Raw genomic sequence first — 25,595 nt, 5'->3', positions numbered from 1 at the left:
TCCATTCCTGTAACAATACAGAGAAAGTAGAGAATACACAGAGTACATGGGAGAGACAGAGAGAGCAGAACGTAAAAGCTATATTTAAAACAATATAATCACTCTGTGTGTATACAACTGTGCTCAGTAGCACTATTTATACAAGTCCTCATGGGAGTGATAGAAGTACCGCGTACTTCAATGCTCACACGAGCACCTAACACTTACTACTAGACTATAACTGCCTAGTAGTCTAAACTAATACTAGGCTTTCGGTTACTGATTGGATCTGGCTAACCGGCTCCCCAGCTCCCCAACTCTGTTGCTTGCCGGCTCGGTTGCTCACGGCTTACCGATCCGTCTCGCTTGCCGGCTCAGAGTTATTCAACCGATCTGGCTCCAGTTGAGCTTGCCGCTCAACACTCCCCCTCAAGCTCAACTTGAGGTTGGATCCTAGTGTCAGCCTCTGTGGCAGTCGGTTCTCCCAACCGACTTCTCCTGGCGTCGCTCTGCCTTGCTCGCACTCCTTGTTCGGTTCGGTCCCATTTGCTACGACCCCTCTGGTTCTGCGTGCCTCAACCTTCTCGGTCGGCATGTCTGCTCAATAGGCTGCCCTCAACTCCTTCACTGTTGTGACTCCGGCGCTTGCCGATTCGTCAGTTCCTCCGCGATGGCATCGACTTCCGCTGCATCCGTGTCTGCTTGGCCTCTAGTTGATTCAGTTCATCCGGATCCATCTGTTGATCCGAATCGTTCCAGCTCATTTCCGAATCGGTATCCTCCGACTCGTCTTTTGGTTTAAGGCCCTTCACCACATCAGACCACGTCCAGGTGTTGGCCTTGCTTCCATCCTTGGCTTCTTCAGCCAGTTCACCGAAAGTTGGTTGGGTTCTCCTTGACCTTGCCACCACTGCTACTCATTCCGACTTGTTTGGACGTGCCAACTTTCTTCATCGACTCGGCTTCTTTTTCCTCCTTGTCTCCCCCTCTTCCGGTTCTTCCCTTACCGATGCCAGAAACAGTTTCTTTGCCTTTGCCCATTTCGGTAGTGTCTTTTCCCCTTCTTCTCCCCCTCAAGTGCGGCACGTCGAGATGCTGAACACCAAGCATTTCGATGAAGTGCTGCAACTTGTCCGATCCGAGCGGCTTGGTGAAGATGTCGGCAACTTGCCTGTTGGTGTGAACATACCGTAGTTAAACTTCACCGCTCAGGACCTGTTAATCCTTAGGGCCAGACAATGGCCTAACACAGGGTGTCTCTGGAAGACACTTCACCAAAGGGGTGTTACGGCGAGATAACTTAAGACACAATGATTAATCCAACTTAGTTGGCTACTTAGCAATAAGGCATTCACTTAATACACGCGTAAGATATACAATTAAGACAGAACGGTAATCAATACATGAAGATACAACCAGACGCTTATATTAATTCTCCGTTAAAGTTTTACATTGTAACTGGGCCTTTATATAGGTCATGGGTGCTGCGTACAAAACGGTGCCAACCGGCACCTGTTCGGAATCGGTCCGGATCCGGATCGGCATACCGATTCCGGTCCATCCGTTCTCTACATAATTATAATCTACTTTACTTAATTAAATATATTCCGAATAACCATCCCTTTCACACTTTGGTCTCTGCTCCTTTGTCGGCCGGGTAACACATGGCACGCCCGTGGGACAGTACCTTGTACATCGAATCCCACTATCCGGCCCTTAGCCTTCATCCAAGATATCTAGAATACTCTGCTCTAGGGTATCTAATGGTTGTTCGGAATTCGGTTATTGCTGTTGTGGCTGTCGTTGTTGTGGTGGCTGTGGCTCCTCCGATTGTTGCGCCCGAGAGGGCGTTTGTTCGGCTCCCGGTACCGGCGGTTGTGGCGGTGATTCCTCCGTTCGCTGCTCCGCCGGATTTGACTCCAGTTGACTCGCCCCGTCCTTGTCGTCGTCCGTTCCTTGCTCCGGTGATGGCTCCTCATCGCTGAGGTTGACGGTCGCTGCCTGCTTTGCTTCTTCTCTTGGTAGCCTAGTCCGCTCATAGCTCTCAAACTGGATTTGAGCATCCAGTCGATCATCATCTAGCTGGGCTACAAGTTGGCGGACCACTACTGCCTGCTCCTCCGCCAGAGTTACAAAATCTTCGGCTAACTCATCTCTTACGGCGGTGAAGTCCTCCTTCGTTAGCATGTAGCAGTCGTCGCCCTCCTTCTGCTGGTTTTCCGCGTCTGCTCGTAGCAACTGGAGCTCGGCTGTGTGCTTTGACCATTTGTCCCACCATTGTGCGGAGCTTTCGTCAATCAAGCGTTTGGTCTTGTTCCTCCATGCCTGGACAATGAACTAGATCCGCTCCAATCCCATCTTGCCGTTCGTCTCTCAACTGCTTGATGAGTGCCATTGTATCCATCTCCTGCTCCCGGTAATGTCACAGTTGGGTTTGATAAGTTTTTTGCAGACTTTGCAAGATCATCATCGCTCTTTCCTTCTCTTCATAATGCTGCTTATGCAGCTCCATCCGTTCTTGCGCGACTTCCTCCAGCAACGTGGTTCTTTCAACCCATTCCTCCGCCAGCGCCGTCTCAACTTGATGTACCTCCTACCGGAGCTCTGCCATCTTCTCCTGTTGTTTCTTATGCTCCGTATCCAGGTGCTTGTAGTCCCGGTGCAGGTGCTCAAAATCATCGGTCTTCTGCTTCAGGTTTTGGTTGAGTTGCCGGCGGGCGCGGTCTTCCCGGTCCTTCTGCTGACGGAGTTCTTCTTTCAGCCTTTCGATCTCGATTTCCGCCATCCGTCGCAACTTCTCCTTTTCTTGCAATGCCTTCTCTTTCTCCTCCTTCAACCAGTTGTAGGCCTGATGTGCTTTCCGCAGATTCTCTTCTGCGCAGCAGAGGTTCTCAGCAGTCTTTCGTTGTTCTTCTTTTGCCGCTTTCTTCAAGTCCCGCTCTCGGGTGCGTAATGCTTCCTGTGCGGCCAGTTCATCTCTTAATTCAGCAAGCTCTTTTGCTTGCGCCGCCATTATCTTCGGGACTGGTTCCATCTCCGGGGTCTTATTGCTATGTACAGGTGCCGATGCTTCTTTCTTCTATACATCTACTGGGGTCACCAGTGCTTGGAGCTGTGATCTGGTTAAGGCCATTTTGGCCAATTTTTCTGTGGCCAAGTCCAAGTCTTGTTCTAGGCTCCGGATCCTTGACCGGGCCGTCTCTAGTTCTCCGGTTGTGACGAGTAACCGGTCCATCTACGCTTTCTCTTCCGCCTCTATGTAGTGTACCACTTCGGCAATCTGTTCTCCTCCGCTTCCTCCTCTTGAGTCCCGATGTTAATTTTCACTGCCAAGGGGTCCAGCGCTTGTTGAACCGATCGGCTAAGCCTGATCTTGATAGGCCGTACCGGTGGCTCCTCCTGCGTTTCTGCCTACCACTTCCTATTGGCGCGCTCCTTTGCCGCCTGGTCCGTGTTGGCCGCCTTCCCTTTGGTTGCCTTAGAAGCCAACAGCTGCTGTCATTTCGAGGCCATTTTCGGGGTTCCTTCGGTTGTCCTTCCCCGCTTCGTGGTCTTGACGGGCTCGATAGGTGGCGCCAATAGGGTGAGCCATTGCGCCACTGCCATCCATATCTTCCGACCCTCTTTGCCTCTGACAAAGTTGATGGCCGCACAAAGGCCATCCGCAATCAGTACCGCCCAATCCACCTTTACGCCTTCATATGTGGCTATGATTAAGCCGGCCCGATTCTGGGGCATGCATGGGGGTCGAGGGTATACATGTCCGAATTCATGGAGCACACGGGCAATCTCTCGAAAGAGAGGATCTTCGCCGCCCTATGTCCGGTAGGCCTTGCTTGCGAGATATTTTCGGAGTTGTTCCGGGGTAGGATTATCGATATTATAGATTCCCCCTTCCGGAAGGTCAATCAACGCATGGATGGCTTCCTCAGTAATCAGCTCCATATCGATTTCTTTGACTATCTTCTCCACCTCCCGGTGCCGTGCGCCTCCATAATGGTGAGGAAACCCTCTAAGCCGTGTTGCCTTAGCCACTTCTTCGCTACTTTAAAAAGTGCTTGGCAGTCCATGGCTTCGTCGAGGTTGGTGAGCGCTAGTGAGGGTTGTGTGTGAGGAGTCTGTGTGTGCGTGGGTTCGCATCTGCTGATCTTCAATCGCCTGTCTGCGTTTGTGCTCCTCTGTTCGCGAAATGTCAGGTGTTTTTATGTGGCGGGGGTCTTCTTGTTGCATGTTGGCGCTTGTTTTTTTTTTTCATTACCCGCGCATGTGCACGTCGTGTACTAAAATAGAATGACGCGACATGTGGCGGCGGTTTAATACCCTATTAATAGCCCACTACGTACCTTTTCAAAGTGCTTGTTCACTCCTTCTTTTTGCATGTGTCCGTTCACCCCTCGCCCTTGCATGATTCACTTGATTTGATTTGATTTGATTTTTTATTTTTTATTTTTTATCCGGATTGTGATCCTTGCCGGATGCTGGACCGCTTGTCGGTGCTTCTAACTTACCGGTGTCCGGTTCTGTGTCGCCCTTCACTTCTTCGAATGGGTTTCTTGGCATGGGTCCATTGTATGGTTTGAGTCGGAACCCATTGACCCATTTACCCAGAACCTCGCCGGCGAGTGTCCCTAATTGGTAGGAACCGTTGAACTCTCGCGTAATCCAGTATGGTCCGGTCCACCGAAACCGTAGCTTTCCCGGCATCTTACCCATCTGGGTCTGGAACACGAGTACCGGCTTAGCGATGCCGAACATCTTTTCGTTCCCTTTTCGGTGACGATCCACGAACGCCTTCCTTCGCCGTTGTTCTAGTTCTAGGTGCATGATGCTGGCTAGCCGGTGTTCTTCCAATTCGCACAACGCGTTTAACCGGATAGCTTCCAATTCCTTCTCATTTAGGCATTCCCGAATCTGTATTTGTAGACTCGGTACCTGGAACTCTACCGGCATCACTGCTTCCAATCCGAATGCTAGGCGGAACGGTGTTGTGCGGATACTTGTCTTATATGCCGTTCAGTAGGCCCAGAGTAGACTGTGCAGCTTTGTATCCCAATCCATTTGGTTCTCATTGACGATTTGCCACAGGATATTTTGTAGTGTTTTATTTGTTGACTCTGCTAATCCGTTGGCTTGCGGATAATAGGGAGTGCTCCGTTTGTGCACCACCGCCTAAAATGTCTTCAAACTTTCCACTACTTGCCCTAAGAAGTGCCCACCTTGGTCACTTATGAGCTCTATCGGACATCCATATCGGCACCAGATGCATTCATATAAAAATTTTGCCGTGGATGCCACAATGTTGTCACGTAGTGCTTTCGCTTCCACCCATTTCGTGCAGTAATCCGTAGCGACGATCACGTACTGGTTGTCGGTTCTCATTGCCGGTGGTTTGAACGGACCAACAAAATCTAGCCCCCATTTCTGAAATGGTTCTAACGGTAGCACGGACTGGTGAGGCATTCTGGCTTGTTCGGTTGGTTGGCCCATTCGTTGACATAGGTCGCATTCTTTAGCATACCGGACTGCATCCTTCAATGTTGTCGGCGACCATAGTCTGCTCTGCCATATTTTCCTTGCCGTAGTGTTTCCGGCATAATGTCCTCCAGCCACGCCGCAGTGTGCTTCGCGCAATATTATTTCCTTTTCGTTGCTGCGCACTACACGTCGCCATATGCCATCTGTGACTTTGTGGTACAGGGTGTCTTGTAATAGACAAAAGTGCCGGCTTTGAACTGCTAAGTGTTTCCTCTCGTCTCTGTTCATCTCCTCCGGAGGTAGGCCGGTGCTCAGAAATTGGTGCATGTTGGTAAGCCATTTGTCTTCCTCTGCGACCGAACTATCCGTTGCCGTTTCTACTGTGACTCTAAACAGCTCTGCATCCAGAAAGTCGTTTGGGACTCCGTCACCGGTTTCGCCGGAATCCAACCGGCTTAAATAGTCCGCTACCGCATGTTGTATGTCGGGTCGGTGGAATATCTCGAACTCAAATTCTTGCAATAGTAACGTCCACCAGGCCAGCTTCTTGGTGAGTGATGCTTTGGACACCAAGTAGAGAAGCGCCGAATGATCTACGTGAAAGGAAAATTTCCTTCCCAACAAATAGTGTCTAAACTTCGTGAAACTGTAGATCATACCCAAGGCCTCCCTTTCCGTTGTGGAATAATTCCGTTCCGCTTAGGACAGCTTCCAGCTAGCATAATAGACTGGCCGGTACCATTTCGGTTCTGTCAGTTGCATCAGTGCGCTCCCGATTGCAATGTAGGATGCATCAACGAATACATGGAACTCTTTGGACCAATCCGGAGGTTGCACCACCGGCGCTTGTGACAACAGTACTTTTAGTGCCCGGTAAGCCTGGTCTTCTGTGTCCGTCCATCGGAACGGTGTCCGATGTACTGTGGCATGCAGTGGTGTAGCCAGGTTTGCTAGATACCGGAGCATTCTGCTATGCCACCGAATTTGTCCTAAGAACCATCTTAGTGCCTTTGCTGTGGCTGGTGCCGGTGCCTCCAGGATTGCTTTTACTTTGTCCGGATCCACTGCGATACCATCCTTGCTTACTATGAGGCCCAGTAACGCTCCGCTGGTTACTCCGAACACGCATTTTGACGGGTTCAAGCTTAGTCGATAAACCCTACATTTTTCTAGGCATAGTTGGAGGTGCTGAAGGTGATCCCCTTCCTAGCTATAAACAACGAAGTCATCCAAAAACACCTGCATGAATGCCGGAATGAATTCCCCGAAAATTTCCATGATGATCCGTTGGAAGGTTGTCGGTGCCATTTTCAGTCCGAACATCATCACTACGGCAACAAAGACTCCCCATTCGGTGACAAAAGCGGTTTTCACCTGGTCGGCGGGGTGCATCCGGATCTGATTATAGCCGTTGAAACCATCCAGAAAACTGTACACCTTATGACCGACAACCGCATCCAGGACTCCATCCGTGAATGGAACTGGGAAGGCGTCCGTTACCATAGCCGCATTCAATTTCCGGTAGTCAACGCACACTGTGATCTTACCGTTCTTTTTGGGTACTACCACTATCGAGCTGAGCCATGTGGCTTTCTTTACTGGTCGGATGAAACCCACTCTCAGCAACTTGTCGATTTCTTCTTTGACTTTTGCTGCGTAATTCGGGTTCATGGTGCTACCGGTTGGCGTCTTTACTCAGATGTAGCTGGTGTTGATATAACCGAGGATCGAGTCTCGACATGTCCTCGTAGGACAAGGCGAACACATCGCGAAATTCTTTTAGGAGTGTGATCATTGCCGTTTTGTTCTCCGAAGTCATTTCCTTGGCGATGTGCACCGGTCTTGTGTCCTCTGTGGTACCTAGGTTTACCTCTTCTAGTTGGGAGGCTTTCACGCGTTGTGATACTGCCATTTCTTTTTCCAGTGCCTCTTGTGCTTGCCGTAATTCCCAGATTGCCTCTTTATCCGGTTCCTCGTCGGTCCTGTCTAGTTGCAGTACGTACGGTGATACTGCTTCAGCCACATCAATCTCGAACAAAGGTACGATCTTCGGATTTTCTTGTAAGTATTGATCGACCTCTTCGTCCGCCAATCCTTCCAGCATGTTGACACATTCCGCATATAGCGGCATTGATTCCTTGCCGGTACCGGATCGTGGTTGAGTCGCTACTCGTACTTTCACTTTTCCCCGCCGGAACGTAATTATATTCTTCCTCCAGTTTTGCTTTATGTGTGTTGTTTTTCACCAAGGCCGGCCTAACAATAGTGGGTAAGCTCCCTGAGCTTGTAGTTGGAAAACTACTGCGGAAATGCGAAATGTGTGACCCTTGATGGTCACTTCCAGATCGCGTATTAATCCGGTCGGCCGTACTGAGCTAGTGTCCGCCATCCGAAGCCAAAACGGGCACGGTTCCCAGTCCTGGATTCCTAGAGTGTTACATGTTCGGAGGCTGATCACGTTCACGCCGGATCCTCCATCGATAATCGTGCCGGGTAGCTCCTTTTGCTTCACGATGGCTGTGATTGCTGGACTGCTTGTGTCCACCACTACCGGTCCTTCCTCCGGATTTGAAAAGAATGCCGGAGCCGGTGGTGTGTCAGCTGCCGTCCTTCCGGTCTTCAGTCCTTCCGTGAACCGTGGTACCAATTGCAATAGCCGGCCTACCGGCAGCGTGATTTGGCATTCTTGTAACACCTGCCATTTTGGGTTTTCGGGTTGCCCCGAGCCGGCGAGCTCTTCGGCATTCTCCTTTTTTGTTCGAGCTCTGCCGCATTCTGTTCATTTGCCTTCTTCACCCATTCGGTTGCCTGCTTCCAGATGGCTTCTTGAGTTTCCCACTCCGTGGCTGTGCCTTTTGATTGTGTAGTGACTTGTTGTATGTCCGTGACTTCCGTTGGTCGCTTGTCGTAGCTCTTTGCCAGACATTGATTACTATAGTGGCCCTCTTGCCGGCAATAATAGCAGTACGACTTCCGGGCATTGCTGGATTCGGCGTGTGTGCTTGGTGGCGGACCGGGGGCAAGTGCTTGGTTTTGGTCCGGTTCTCGTGGATGACCCCCCTTTTTGTTGAAATGACGTTTCTTATTGAAATTCTTTATGTTGCGGTATCCTTGCCAGGGCTGGTCGTCATCCTTGCCATAGTCGTCCCGTCGGTGGTTGTAACCAGGGGAGTGATCCCGGTTATATCTTTCATAATCATGTTCGCGTTCACAAGTGGAAGGATCGCGCATAAATGGAAGGATAAGGGAAATTTTGGTTGATTTTAGGGCTTTTTCAATGATTTTACAAAACACATTGATACCAGTATCATACATGTTCAAACATACTATGAAAAAGGTTAAAAATCCACTATTTTCGTGATTTAGAAGTAACTAAAAAAAGACGAATTTCAAAAAGATACATTCTCAATTTATATCACAAACTTTACAACCAATGTTATTTTATAAGAAACGATTTTTTAGAAATCATAAGAATTCAAAACACATGCTTTTATATTACTCGATTTGTTACAAGCGGAATGTAGTTACACTTAATAGCCAAATATACATTCATGATCACTCCTTTACGGAGAATCACTACTATAACTAATATACAATGACGATTCCTCCTCGTCATCCTCGGATGTACCAATCAGTGCATTATCTTCGTCATAAACCAAATGGTTTGACTCTAGATTATATGTAGCAGATCTCGTTTGCCTTTGACTCGAGCCACCTTGTAGACCTGGTAATTTTTCTTTTATTATATCTATTGTTGACTTCCTTAATCGTCCGGCTTTTGTAAGTGTGAAGTCGTACACGATGATATCCACATCAGAGATATCAAGGGTCGAGGTGTTACGAATGTTTCGCTTCCTCTTCCTACTTCCCCTTCTTGTTGGGCATTCAATCATCTCCAATGTATACTTACCTGTAAAAGCATTTGCACTTCTAGTGTTGTACCAATGAACATTTATAGACTTGATCGTGTTTTCTATTTCATGCATTAGCACTTCTAGAATTTTACCAACCCAAAATTGGTGGCCATGTGAGTTCTCATCAGCCGGCGTTGCAATCAACATCCCCGCGGTGAGCTCTTGCAAATTGCCTTGCCATCTAGCTTCGACTGCTTTGGTCATCCTTGGTCCCACATAAATGTCTCTTTGTTGTGGATGGACTAAGCTGTCAATAATCGCATTTACTAGTTGCTCTGGAGTTCTATTTACGCGATCATGTTGTAGCGACCATGTGAATGGCGTTTCCAAATTCCAATTATCAACAGATACACAATTGTCTATAATTTCTTTCTGATCACTATAAAATACATCCCACCATGACGTGTCTTGTTGTGCGGCATATTTCTTGGCGGCCTCAATATGCTTTCTTTTTTCTTCTAAGGCTTGGAGCCATGACCGTTTTTGTTCTGATACCAAGTCGCTCTGCAACTGTCCTTTCTTCTCAATTGGCATTTGCTTAGCTCCATGGACAATTGTACTCGGCATACAAAGTAATAACTGGCAACCACCTTCAGGTTCCCATGTTGTAGAAGATGAATATTGTTTAGCATACAAAACTGTAGAACCAATTATTCCATTTTTCTTTATCATTAAAATGTGATTGAAACTTATATTGTTTAACTGAGCAAGCACTTTAACATTCCCACCACCCCCATCTGATATATATCTCTTCAAGTCATATACCTCCTTCAAGTGTAACACTTTTGGGCGTGGTGTATATGCATCACAAATGACATCAAATAGTTTAGGGAAAGTGAAAGCATCATGCCGAGACAACTGTCTGGAGAATGTGCTAAACATCTGATCTATATGGTCATGTGTGTGGCCAACCAAAAGGAAATTGACTTTCACCTTCCTAAACAATTCTTGGTTGACCAACATACTTAGATAGCCAAATACAGTTGAATTTTTGTTCTCTCTAGCAGTATTGTCCAATTGAATGTATAGAACAGGGGGGAAAGGTTGGCCCCAAGACATCAAAACTCGGTGAAGGACTGTAACTGTTAGGTTAGGGTCATTGTGTACATGGGGTAAGTAATGAAGACGTGAGGTCGAACAGACCTATTATAAGCCAAGCATCCCACCAAGTGCATTTGAACAAGGTACTCATCATTGACATCTTTGGGGAGCCTCCGCATATGCGGCAAGCACGTCTTCTTCTGGTTCATGCCATCTATCATTAAGCACATGTATTGTTCGGGCCTCTTCAAACACTTCTCTCTATGATGCATCGCCTTCTTTCGTTCTAAGGATTGTGCCTCACAATGCTCTTGTAGTAACTTCTTACTCATATCCTTTTCCATTGATGTCTTTGCACCTTTAGCCAAACTTTTAAGATTTGCACAAATGGAGCAATACCCCATACGTACTTTACGAGGAATAATAACATTTGAAAACCGAGCTATCCATAATCTTGTGAATTGGCTATAGGTGATAGACTGATTACGTGAGCCCAGCATATCAGATCGATAGACATCATAAACTTCCCGACGTGTATAATTATCAGAAAGGTGCATCCTACCTGTAGTGGGCATTACTTCACAATTTAACTGAAAGTAAGTTTTCATCCAACCAATAGCGTGTCTTCCAATTGCACTTTTCATACTAGGAACCTCTTTACAATTGAGCATCTGATCCCCGCTAAGTAGACGTTGTTGTACTCTATGTAGCCGCATGTTACTAACACATAACGCAATTTTGAATGCAACTCTACGTATCTGTTGCGCATGGAAGATATAATACTCGAATGATACTTTGATCCCCGTACATTTGTCAGATACTAGTTGCATATGTGACCCGAGGTAAGTGTCTTGCTCATCACCGGACTTCGAAAAATAGTATCGCCTTAATTCTCGCAACTTTGATTTTCCGATCATAGACATACAACCACGGGCACAACATATTTTTTTGACATCAAATCCAATCTGTTTATCTGATGTCACCAAGCTAAATCTAGCCAGACGAATTCTTCGTGGGATTCTTCTAATATGCATAGGGCTCCCAGATTTCTCTTCCTGCATAGAGGTTGGTGTAACCTTGTTACAATCTAATTCTCTGTTGTGACCATCGCCAATGTTATTCAATGTTTCCTTGGCACTACCTTCATTCTCCGTATCTTTATTAATATCGTATTCTTCAATAGAGAACTCTTCACATGTGTCCTTATTTACATTCCCTGTAGATGAGCTCAGACAATATTCTTCGATAGAATATGGTGATTATGTCGACAGACAATATTCTTCAATCGAATATGGTGACTCTGTCGACAAACAATACTCTTCAGTAGAAAACGATGAGTCTGATGACAAACAATATTCTTCAATCGAGAACAGTGAATCTTCACTCATGGCTTAAGGTCTAGATAGGGCTTTGTAAGTTATGTGCTTAGGGTATGGAGAAAAACTAATAAGCTCCTCTCTAAACATATACTCCTCTCTAAACATAAACTTCTCTCTAAACAAAAGCCAAATCAATAGAATGTCTATATTATGTAATATTATATTAATACAATACATAAAAAATTTATTTTTAATAAAGTAATTGTATTTAAAATATCAATTATTATTTAAACTACATCTATATGAAGTTAAATCAAGTATAATATAAATCTAATCATTACCAAGCCATAAATATGTTGGATTAATGTTAAAATCATTGGCTAATTAATGGCACCCATATTTGATATAGAACCTCTCACTCAATGGTTCTTTAATGCTCACCATTTTAAATATTAGACTTATCAATCATTGGTTAATTCATGCCCACATCTATTCATGCCCCCTCTTCATATTTATATTTTAATATACAACCTTAATCTAAGTGACCACCTAACTTATGTTTTTGCATATACTTTCTTAAATAGGTCGTTTGAGAACCTGTCGGACCAACCCGTGAAAAAAATAAAGCTTCGCATACAGGGTTCTCCAATCGAAGCCCAGACCAAGGTAGCTCCTGAGACCATGAAGAGAGGAAAAAACCTTCTCTTCAACGAGGAGACAAAATCTCAGCCACACATTGACGTTAGCCAAAAGAAACTTGTCGCCGCTACTGGAGGTGAAGACCTTCTTGACCGTGATCTAACGGACAAGGAATGGTGTATGCAATATGTCGACTCAAAGAAAAAAGTCGTATTGTATACAACAAAGAAGAAGGGGGAGGGGCAGCTTGGAAAGGAAACCCCATTTATGTATGGCCGTATTCTACGATTTGACTACGAAGATGCAGATTCGGCCAACATACTGGTAATAATAGAGTGCTCCAAGGGGGTACGTAAAGTGTTCCTTTCAGAAGACCTTTTAGTAAAGGAATCTTGTGGGCCAGAAGCGTTCAAAAAAGATCTTGAAAGCTCACAAAACCTTATTATTACCTTAAGGCCTTATATACAAGGCCATGTAACTCTAAGAGATGAAGTGCCCTCCTCATTGAAGGCCACAAAAAGGGTATCCAAAGTCCAGTCAAGACCACCAAAGAAGATTATGAAGACAACCAAAATGTCGGACACTGATTCAACAAGTGAAAACGAAGAGGACAATAAGGGGACGTTAGGAGCTGAGCTGGCATCGGGTGTTTTGTCATCCAAGCAGAATAAGATAAGGAGAGAGTTAATGCAATGTAAACTGGTCAGGAAAGGGCAAGTGTTTAATTTGCCTATAACACACATCCATCGGCCCCCTATTGATGAAAAAATAGGTCGACGACCACTTGAGATTAGAGAGCCACACCGCATGCATGTTCAAAATCTCAAGAAAAAAATGAAAATTAATCCCCATGCCACTGTGGTGCCTTTTATTGTTATAGTAGATCCTGAAGAATGTGAAACCATTGAAGATTTTGATATTAGAAAGCATGATCAATATAATTACTTTGTCATTGGTGGATCGCATTCAGCAGAGGCACGTCGGCAACTTGTGAGAGAACATCCAACGACTTTCTTCTTCAAGTATGCCGAGTGCAAAATTTATGTTGGGCTCACAACTGAAGAGGCTAAGCTGGTGGCATGGGACCATAATAATGATAATGACTATAGGCAAAAAATGTCATCCATTGAGTGTATACGGTTCTTCCACCACGAGTATTTAGACGTGAAACAAAAGTTTGGTGTGAAGTTACATCCAGGCCTACTCAATGTCTGCATGAAGTCGGCATTGTTGTAGATGATAATGTTAAGTCCGATGGTCTTCGAAAATATGAGTCTTGGTTTCAATTGGCGTTTAGAGATGGAGAAGTATGGGACCTACAAGATCAAATCTTCTCAATGTGGGAGAATAAGGAGGTAAAGGGTCAACGACAAAAGAAATGTAAGGTTGACCCTCAACTAGAGTTAAAGTCACAAGCCACCAAGAAAATTGACTTGACAATTGAAGAAGCAGCAGACGACATGAAGCTGTCTCTGTGGAGAGCGATGCAAGGTATTAAGGACGAGCAACTTCTTGTGTCTGTTTTGTCAAGGGTTGTGGCGAAAGATTTAAGCCTTGAAGAAATGGTCACTGAGTTCAATAAGTAAGTCTTTCAAATACTGAAATTGTAGTCTATCTGGTGTAATTCAAAGTTCTAATCTTCTAATTTTACAGTCATAAGGTGTACATGAAGATCCAAGAAGTTATGATGAAACAACTTGGATGTATAACTTGGAAACAAGTGACCAAGGATTATCCTCTAATGTCTTCATATAAGACGTTATCAGAGTATTTTATTGCATTCAAGGATTGGGTTAGTATTGATGATTTTTCATTACCTTTTCATCATATGTAGAGCTTGTATAATAATACGTTATGTCCTATTGCTTCTATTAGAAACCGTGTCACGGCAAGAAACAAGGAGAAGTTAAGGATATACACGATTTCCCTACATCCTTCCTTGCACATCTCGAGCGAGCCAGAAAAGAAAAGGATCGTCACTTAGTCAAGGCGTATGAAATGGAGGAAGATGGCTCCTTTAAAAAATTTAGCCACAAAAAAGATATTACGAGAGATCTTTACTACAATGTGGTTTGCGGTGATGTCGTGAACTTGATCCAAAAGGTGCCAAAGAAGGAATATACGCTAATGATTGCGGATATTCCTTACGGATTTCGAATGGTTGGGTCATCATACGACGATGAACCATTTAGGTTTAAACAATTGGAGAAGATGGTCAAGGATTTCGCTGAGCTAACGGCTGCATCCTTGTGGTGAATATTTGTCTTTCATAGTATGGACCAAGGGTACTCGGTAGCTCAAGCTTTGAGATCTCGTTGCCATGGCATCGAGAACCTTGCATGGTAAGGATTATTTATAGGTGTCTTTCACTATATTGCATTTCTTAAGGTTGTTCAATCTATTCTTAACTCGATGTATTATTTTTTATAGGATCAAGACCAATGTAAATAGAGGGCCAACTTTTCGGTTCGTTAATGCCATTGAATACATCACGGTTGGCTACTTCGATGAAATTAAGAAACAAAGAATCAAGGAGCATTCTAATGAAGTGGGAGGTTCAAATCTATTGGTATATCCAGCAGTGACACGAAAATTGCGACATGTCACCACGACAGAACGGGGACTTGTCAACCCATATCAAAAACCTCAACGACTTATGATGCGCTTGATCGAGATGTTTTCTATCGAAGGAGACTGGATATTAGATCTCTTTTCTGGCACAGGTATTCCTCGAACTAGGGTAACGATCTAGAGATAACCAATCCCTTTTTCTTTTGTTTGACAACTAAATCTTCTTGTTACTTACATCACAGGAACAACGTCTGCATGTGCATTGAAGCTCTTTAGAAATACAATTGCATTGGAGAAGGACGAGGACCAGGTTATATTTATTAATATGCGGATTAAGGCTTTGTGGGAGTGCCCAGACCAGGATGAGGAGGTCGGTGCAAAGAACCTCGCTAATACAGAAAGGTTTCAACCTGCTTCGCGAGAGCCTATTCCTCCGTTAGCCGGCGAACCGGGGGAGCTAATAGAGCTTGATGATGAGCTTATAGAAGATATTTCGTTGGCTCGGCTAACAGGGGAAGCCAATGCACGTATAGCCGAAGAGAGTTCTACACAAGATGATGAAGAAAATGATGTTGATGAATTGATTGCTATGTAATAGACTCTATGAAGAAAATGACACTGACGATTTGTTAGGATTTCACATTATTAATACAAATTTTGGGTTTTACCTAGTGGATTCTATTCTTTATAATCTTCTATATGTTTCAATTTTATTTTTATATACTTGGTTAGTAGATTTATGACATTGGTTTCACCGCGTGCATAACTGACTACCAAATTTATGGAGAAACATGAATTAGTTTAAATTGAGGCTGATTTTGGTCCAAGCTAACCTTAACAGAACATGGCCCTACAATTGTTGCCATGACTGTCCATGTTGTTATTATGGATCTTTGTCTTCTATTGTTAAAACTATTATGTTTCTATTCCATTGCTGCTTAGATTGTGTAGTGTGTTGATAATGGTTCTAGTTGCGTTATCGTTCGGAGTTTGATGCTATGTGTATCACCTAAGCAATAGAGTAGATCAATTTTAAATAGAGGGATGAAAGCCTAATAGGTTTGTTATTTCCACGACATTATCCTAAAGTTCACTGCCTTACATTGTCCACAATTATATACATATGGTTTGATCCCATATGAACAAACTGAGGAATAGATTAGATCAACTTTAAATACAAGTATTGAATACTTTAATAAGTTAGTTATTCCAATCACTTATCCTAATGTGCACTATCCTACATTTTCCACAATTACATACATGCACGTATGGGTCAAAGTATAAATTATAACTCATTTTATTAGTATGGATACAAGTACACCTGATATTTTTGTAAAACTTACCTAATTAATATAAGTCTTTAAGTTAGTGTTTCCCTTGTCGCACAATAGTGACATATTGAGCCATTGTTGAACTTTATTATGCCTACATTAACTTATCAACGCGTCTAAACTTGCATGATTTCTAATGATCTCCACTCGTAGACCTATCATGTATTTTTATATTTGCAAATTCTCATCAAGTTGAGGAACATGTGATACTAGTGCATCCAATTTTTGTAGAGAGGGTGTATTTGCTTCGTTTTAAGAACATTCTAACAAGTGGAATGCGCAATCCTTCCATCTGTGAACGCGAACGTGTTCATACCGTCAGCTATAGTCGTGGTATCTATCTTGTCTATCATACCGGTCATACGTGTCTCTTCGATCGCTAAACCCGACATCTTTTGTCAGCCGGTAGCGCTCCTCTCTCCGCCAGCGTTCTTCTTCTTCCTCCCGGTTGCTCCGTCGTTCAATTTGCCGGACCGGTGGTGCTTGTCGATTTAACAAGTTATACTCACACCGTTCCATTGTGTGACTTTTGGAGTGGCAGAGCAAGCATTAGGAACGCATGGTGCATTCCACCGCCGAATGTCCGGCATTCAGGCATATCGTACATTGAACTGCTTGTCAGAAACGGAGGTCCTCTTTTGTCTGTAGCATACGCTGAAGTGCACCCATGCTTAGCCATGAACTCGAGTTTTCCATTTCCCGAACTCGGTCAATCACTTGATCTATGCTGTTGGTGCGGAAATCGATGATGGTGCACACCATTTGTAAGGGTTCCCGGAGTGCTGCTAAGAATATGGCCTTTGTTGCTTCCTCCGGTGGTGTCCATCTGAGCTGACTGTGGATCCGCTGGAACCGGATGACAAACTGTTGGATGTTCTCCGTTGGTTCCTGCTGGATACTGTAAAATAAGCTGACCATTTCCTGCTGGTCCATCTCCTTGTGGAAGAAATGCAAGAATTTTGTCTTTAATGTTTCAAACATGGGGATGGTGCTGGGATCTTGTGTTCGGTGCCATTTGGCGGCCGGTCCCTCCAAGGTCATGCCGAACTCTGCCCGTTTTGAGCGTTCCTCTTCGGCTGTATTTAAGCGTTGGAACACACGGTTCGCTTCCCAGGTCTGCTGAAACGCATGGACATGGGCTTCTGCGTTCCGATCATCCTGGTATCTGGGATATTGGAACGGCATATCGTCGTCTGGTGTCGGTACACGGGCTGGTGGTGTCGGTGGTCGTTCCTCGTCTGGTGGTGTCGGAGGTTTTCCCCGGTCTTCTGTCACCGTCGAAGGTCTTTCCTGCTCCTCTTGCGGTGGCGGAGGCTTCTCTTCCTCGTCTTCCGGTGTCGGAGGTCTCTTGTCCTCGACTTCTAGTTTCGGAGTGTGGTCGACTTCCGACACCCGAGTTTCTAGCCTTGTCGATTCGGGTTCTGGTGTCGGCAAAGTATCTGACTCCTCGTCCTCTGGTCCGCCTGGGGTGTTGTTACTACTGCGGTAGTTCGTCTGCGCGCTGTATTCCCCGTCCGAACCCAATTCAAATGCCGAAAATGCTTCGGATTCGCCTTACCCCGCTGCCAATGCCTGGAGAAGGGATTCCGCTTCCCAGAGGCTACTTAGGCTGCTTCCTTCGTCTGGGTAGGCGTTTTGTGGTAGCCAAAGTGATTCCTTGGCCACTCTCCGGATCCCTTTCCAAAATGAGCGATCCACTCTGATTTCTTCTGCCGCTTGCTAGAAAGCCTCTCGCTTCCTCAGCCGTTCAGCAAGTCGCCTTGCTCGCTCCGTAACTGGGTCATTCGTTGGTCGCGTCATCCATTCCCGCCGCTGTTCGTTGCAATTGTGCAGGAATCATGGTCGCCAAAAACTATGTTAATCCTTAGGGCCGGAGAATGGCCTAACATAGGGTGTCTCCGGAAGACACTTCACCAAAGGGGTGTTACGGCGAGATAACTTAAGACACAACAATTAATCCAACTGAGTTGGCTACCTAGCAATAAGGCATTCACTTAATACACGCGTAAGATATAACAATTAAGACAGAACGGTAATCAATACATGAAGATAAAACCAGACGCTTATATTAATTCTCCGTTAAAGTTTTACATTGTAACTGGGCCTTTATATAGGTCACGGGTGCTGCGTACAAAACGGTGCCAACCGGCACCTGTTCGGAATCGGTCCGGATCCGGATCGGCATACCGATTCCGGTCCGTCTATTCTCTACATAATTATAATCTACTTTACTTAATTAAATATATTCCGAATATCCATCCCTTTCACACTCTGGTCTCTGCTCCTTTGTCGGCCAGGTAACAGGACCCGCTCACGCACAAAGTGATAATGCACTTCTATGTGCTTCGTGCGAGCATGGAACACAGGGTTCTTGGCGAGCTGCATGCTGCTGATGTTATCACAATAAATTGGGATCGGGGTTGGTACCTCGATCCGCAAGTTTTGCAGCAGTCGTTGAAGCCAAATGGCTTCGCAGGTGGCAATGGTCGTGCCCCGGTACTCAGCCTCAGTGCTTGATAGAGCCACTGTTGGTTGCTTTTTGCTGCTCCACGCAACAGCTACGCTCCCAAGGGAAAACATAAAACGGAAGTGGATCTGCGATCCGACGCATCGCCTGCCCAGTCGGCATCCATGTAACCGACGAGCTCTTCGGTTATACCTCGCCGGTATAATAGTCCCTGGTCCTTCGTGCCGTTGACATACCGCAATATCTGTTGAGCGCACTGAATTGTTGGTTGCTGCATGAACTGGCTTATCACTCCGACCGGATAGTTGATGTCAGGTTGGGTGATGGTCTAATATACAAGGCTTTCGACGATTTGTCGGAACCGTTTCACATTGCAGGACGGTCCGGCGTTGGGACGGAGCTTCTGGTTCCGGTCCAGGGGTGTGGAGACAGGTCGGCATTCCATCATGCCAAACTTGTACAACATATTCAACACGTAATGGCGTTGTGAGAGCAATATGCCGTCCGGGGTTCGGATCATCTCGATCCCTAGAAATCATCTCAAAGGCATCTGACCAGTGGATTTCTGGAAGACCCGGTCCGGTGATGACTAGATCATCAACATACAACAGTATACATACTGGACCATTTGAGCCTTGTCAGATGAACAATGAAGAGTCCGATTTGGAGGCCACAAACCCAACTTACACAACCAGTGCGTGATCTTTGTATTCCAAGCTCGAGGGGCTTGCTTCAGGCCGTACAACGACTTCTTCAGCCGGCATACCGCCGACTTGTTCATCTCCGATTGAAAACCGGGAGGCTCAGTCATAAAGACTTCTTCTTCAAGATCACCTTGAAGAAATGTATTCTTCACATCCATCTGATGGAGATGCCACCCCCTTTCCACAACAACCGCCAGCACCACTCGAACCGTCGTCATCTTCGCTACAGGAGTGAAGGTCTCATCGTAGTCGATTCCATGGGTCTACGTGTATCCCTTCGCCACTAACCGGGCTTTATACCAGTTAACAGAACTGTCGGCGTTGTACTTTACCTTGTATACCCACTTGCATCCGATCGGTTTACAGTGACGAGGAGGGTCAACCAGGTCCCATGTCTCGTTGGCATCGAGTGCCCGCATTTCTTCGTCCATAGCGGCACGCCAATTTGTGTCCTTTGCCGTTTTTGTGTAGCTCTCTGGCTCATGCACTTCCGCCAACTTAGTCATGTACCCATAGTGATGCACCATGTACTCATTGTACCCGTACCGTTTGACGGGATCCTTCTGGCGGGTGGACCGGCGTAACTCATCGTTACCCGATTTGAGGCCCTTCTTGGCCAGATCGGTCTTCGTTGCCAAAGATCCGCCTTTCTCCTTGCCGGAGTTGGACGCACACCGATCCGACTCATTGTTGCCGGTTTCAAATTCCGGCATCTTCTTCTTCCCCTTCTCTTTGCGCGTTAACCTTCTCCTCGGTTTCTTGCGCGGGGAGTGCACGGCAGAGTCTCCACTACTCGCCAGTTCCTCATCAGACTGGTTAGATTGACTCAGTCTCTCGTTTGGCCCGCTCAACCGGAACGATTCTGGACTCTCATCCTGAGTCCACGCTTCATCATCCTCTACCTGGGCTGGTTCAAGCTCACTAGCCTCATCCACCGGCATCGGGTCAGAATCGGAAGTCGGAGTCGGTAAGGAATACCATGATGCCGATTCATCAAACTCAACATCTCGACTAACTCGGACCTGATTTGTCCATGGGTTATAACACTTATAACCCTTTTGCTCTTGAGCATAGCCGACTAGGATGCATTTTTCCGATTTTGCATCCAGCGTCCTCCGCTTCTCATCCGACACATGCACATATGCAATGCTATCGAATATCCTAAGGTGTTTTAGATTCGGCTTGCGCCCGAAATACAGCTCGTGAGCTGACACCTTGTCACCGATCCGGTTCTGGATGTAGACAGTCGTTCGGACTGCCTCCGCCTAGTAGAATTTGGGCATGCTCTTCTCCTCCAGCATTGCCCTTGTCGCATCAGATTCCCGTTCCACCATCCTCTGGAGGCCTCAGAAACACTCGAAGACTTCACTCTTCCGCTCAATGAGGTAGATCCATGTGTGCCGCATATAGTCGTAGATGAAGGAGACGAAATATCGACTCCCACCAAGACTGACATTTTGTGCCGGTCCCCACACATCCGAATGGATAAGGTTGAGCTTGTTATGGCTCCAGTTTCGCTCGGTAGGGAATGGGAGCCGGTGTTGCTTCCCGAGTTGGCAGGCTCCACATACTTGGGCCTCCCGGCCACTGAACTTCGGCAAACCGGAAACAACTTGTTTTGTTTGCAGGTCTTCAAGCCTTTGGTAATTGACGTGGCCTATCCGCTTGTGCCACAGGTCGATGTCCGACTCGACCTTCTGTCCTTCTACAAATAGAGCGGTGCCGACGTCATTGGTGTCGAGGATAAACATCCTCCCATCTCTGCACCCTTGCGCAATAACTTGGCTCAATGAAGCACCCAAGGTGCATAAACTGCACCTGCATCCCTTGGTCGACGATCTGTCCGACCAACACTAGGTTCTTCTTGATTGTCGGAACGTGTAATACATTCATGAGCTTCCCCTTTTGTCCGACGTGGCTCAAAGGGACTTCTCGGATGTGCACGATTGGGTGAGGAGTGTCGTCTCCGGTTTCGACTACTCCTGGTTGATCCAATTTCTCCAAAAAGGAGAACCACTCTTTGTGGCTCGTCATGTGGTTTGACGCACCAGAATCAACATACCACACTTCCTCCGGTTTGGAAGTGGTCTTCTTCATCGAGTTCGCCTCGTGCTTCATCACCAAGGCTGGCCTGTTACTGTTCTTGGATCCTCCTGATCTCTTCGCGTAGTGCGAGCTTTGCCGACCATCCTTGTCGGCCTTGCTGGATCCTGATTTGTCCGAATCGGTGCGCTTTCTCCAGCACTCGCTTTCTCTGTGGCCCTTCTTGCCACAGTACCAGCATTCCGTTGCAGATTTGTCTTGCCGGCCTCCGGCACCGCCTTGACTCCCCCTACCTGTGGAAGTCCCGAAATTGCTGTCGGCACGTTCTCTGTGCCTTCGTTCTTGCTCTTGCTGGGTTGCCTCCATTGCGTGCCGACCCGCCTCATCCACCACACCCACGGGACCGATCCGCCTCTGTGTTCAACATTTGGCTGTTAGTGGGTGTGCTAGTTGACGCATAGACATGGTTCTCCTCTACAAGGAGCATCGACTGTAAGTCAAAGAATGACGTCGTATTCTCGCTTGTACATACTGCCATTCGGAACGCTCTGAACTTAGATGCCAGGCCCCCAAGACAGACCTGTACCATCTTGTCTTCCTCTACGGTAACATTGATGGAGGCAAGCGAGTCACAGATCTCTTTGATTCGGGCCGTGTAATCCCCCACCGACATGTCCTTCTGTTGGACATTGCTCAACTCTTGTTGCAGTTGCAGCTTCCGAGTTGTGGTACTTGCAGCAAAACCCTTCTTTAGGTTTCCCCAAGCCTCTTTCAGCATCTTAACATCTCGGATGTGACTCAGCAGCTAGTCTCCGACACTGGACGCGAAGCAGTACATCACTCTACTTGCCAATTGTTCCCACACTAGGAAATCCTTATGTGCCGCATCAGGTGCTGTTTCGTTGGCTCCTTCGACGAAACTCCAGTAGTCATGCCCAAGCAGGTATTGCTGCATCTTGTACAACCAAGATGCGTAGTTTGATCTGTCGAGTTTCTCCATAGGGAGCGAGCTAGCCATCCCTCTATCCATCACTTCTCTATCAGTTGTTCTTACGACCTGTTAGGGTTTGCTTTCAAGCGTTTGTTGGCTATAGAGGTTCTCAACCCTCGCGCTCTGACACCATGTGAACGATTACTTGTGGAAGCGTTAGAAAACAAAGAAAGTAGAGAATACACAGAGTACACGGGAGAGACAGAGAGAGCAGAACGTAAAAGCTATATTCAAAACAATATAATCACTCTGTGTATACAATTGTGCTCAGTAGCACTATTTATACAAGTCCTCGTGGGACTGACAGAAGTACCGCATACTTCAATGCTCCCACGAGCACCTAACACTTACTACGAGACTATAACTGCCTAGTAGTCTAAACTAATACTAGGCTTCCGGTTACCAATTGGATCTGGCTAACTAGCTCCCCAGCTCACCGGCTCTGTTGCTTGCCGTCTCAATTGCTCACGGCTTACCGATCCGTCTCACTTGCCGGCTCAGGCTTATTCAGCCAATCCGGCTCTAGTTGAGCTTGCCGCTCAACACTGAGTAACTAGTCTTGTCCCCGATCATGGCCCCTTCTTCAGCCTTTTTCTAGCCGGTTGCCCATTTTGCCTTGCTTCTTTGACCCATTGCACAAGTGTGTCCTCCTTCTACAACCTTTCCATCACCTCAGCAGCGGCTTGCAGGTCAGCCGCATCGTGCACTAACTTTTCTAGTACGGTGGGATCTGTTTGGACATTATCACTAGTTGGGCTCAGTGGGGTGGAATCAAGGTTTTGGGATTCGAAGATATGTTGCATCAAGTGTTCAAAAACACTATTGTTGTGAACCTCAGATTTACATGTTGTTTCCAATATTTCATGGCTTTAACATCGTTGCCTAATTCATTACCATCTTCCAAAAGAATAGGGTGGAGCTTATCTTAAGGAGATGTGATAGCAAGACTCTTACTTTCAGCCACGTTGGCAACTATCTCCTCATCGGTTGCAGCGTCATTAGCACCAGACTCCTCATGTGCTCTCCTTAATCCACAAGATTCTACAACAACATGGTCATTAATTAGCTACATCTTAGCGAACTAGCTATTCTTTTAGACTATGATAATAGCTAATTAGCTACCACTGAGCTAATTAGCTACCTCACTTAGGTATGGTACTAGCTAATTAGCTACTCAACTAAAGTATGATACTAGCTAAAATTCCACTATAACTAAAGTATGGTAGTAGCTAATTAGCTATTGTACTAAACTATGGTAGTAGCTCTATAACATATTACATACTGTTGGGAATCGACGCTTCGATTCAACCTTCACCGCTCGGCCACAACCGAGGAAGCGCGAATCAATGCAGCAGAAAAATCGGAAACACAGAGAAAGACACGAATACACAGGGATTAACGTGGAAAACCCTAGACGGGAAAAACCACGGGAGTGCAAGGCTCCAACTATCACTATACGCTGGGAAATATACAATGGCGAGCTGCAAGGCGACGACCTTGAGCTCGCTATCCTCGCCACAGGCGGCGGTATTACACAGAGGCGTCGACCTCTTCCTTTCCTCTCTCTCACGGCTGCTCTCACTTCGCTCCCTCTAGATGAAAACAGAAAAATGAGCAACAACATTAAAACTGTTTGCCCTAAGTCATATTTATACACATATGACTTTCGGGCTATTTACAACTATAGCCTCAAGGGCCCTTGGCAAACATATTCACAAATATGTCCCCGCATCCGGATCTCTCTCCGGGTACATTCGTCATCCGGCTCCGAAGCCGGGATCTTCATCATCCGGTTCCGAAACCGCAACCGGGCTTGTCGTCATTCATCTCCGACATCCGACCATCCCATCCGAAGGGACCGAAATCCCAACAAACTCCCCCTTCACTTCGGCATGGGATGTCTCTCCAATCCGATCCTCTTCCGGCATGCTTCCAGCTTGTCGGGTGTGAGGACCTTGGTCAGCATATCCGACCCGTTCTCGTCCGTGTGGACCTTCGTCAGCACGAACTCCTTGTCTTCTATCCTTTCCCGGATCCAGTGATATCTTCGCTGGATGTGCTTCGTCCGGGAGTGATAGGCTGCGTTCTTCGCAAGGTGGATGGCACTCTGACTGTCGCAGTAGAGTCGGTACTCCTCCTGCTGGATACCGAGCTCTCTAATGAAGTCCTTCATCCATATTATTTCCTTGCCAGCTTCAACAGCCGCCATGTACTCCGCCTCCGTGGTTGACAACGCAACCGTCTTCTGCAGCCTCGACTGCCATGAAACAGCTCCCCCTGCATACGTCATCACATACCCTGATGTGGACCGGCTGGTATCTGCATCAGCCGACATATCCGAATCGGTGAAGCCGTCGAGTTCGGGCTTACCGGAGCCGAATCGGAGGCACACGTTTGCCGTGCCCTTCAGGTATCGGAGTATCCACTTGGCCGCGTTCCAATGCTCTTTGCCGGGATTGCTCATGTACCGGCTCACCACTCCGACTGCGTATCCAATGTCCGGTCTTGTACACACCATTGCATACATCAAGCTTCCGACGGCAGAGGCATATGGCACTTTCATCATGTCCTCCTTCTCAGCCTTTGTCTTGGGGCTTTGCTTGCTGGTCAGCTTGCAGTTTGCCGGGAGGGTCGATCCGACCGGTCTTGCTTCTGACATGTTGAACCGTTTAAGCACCTTTGTCACGTACTTCTCCTGTGACAGCCACAACTGCTTCTTGCTCCGGTCCCGGATGATGTGCATCCCTAGTATTTGTCTCGCCGGACCCAAGTCCTTCATTGAGAAGGTTCGGTGAAGAGCCTTCTTCAGCATCCGTATCTTGACCTGGTCCCGTCCGACGATCAACATGTACGTACAGGAGGAGTATTAGAAAGTCTCCTCCTTCGAACTTCTTCACAAACACGCAGTGGTCGGACTGCGTTTTGAGGTACCCTTCGTCGGTCATGAAAGAGTCGAACTTCCAGTACCATTGCCGGGGAGCCTGCTTCAGTCCGTAAAGGCTCTTCTTCAACCGGCATACCAGGTGCTCCTTCCCTTTCTTCTCAAATCCTTCCGGTTGCTGCATGTAGATCTCTTCTTCGAGGTCACCGTGAAGGAATGCCGTCTTCACGTCCATCTGTT

The sequence above is a fragment of the Azolla caroliniana genome, unplaced genomic scaffold, assembly GCF_043228905.1.
Source record: "Azolla caroliniana isolate FFs.n. ecotype wild unplaced genomic scaffold, voAzoCaro1.0.p SCAF_12, whole genome shotgun sequence".
Classification (NCBI taxonomy): domain Eukaryota; kingdom Viridiplantae; phylum Streptophyta; class Polypodiopsida; order Salviniales; family Salviniaceae; genus Azolla; species Azolla caroliniana.
The sequence above is the reverse complement of the archived record's forward strand: the minus strand, read 5'-3'. Positions refer to the sequence as shown.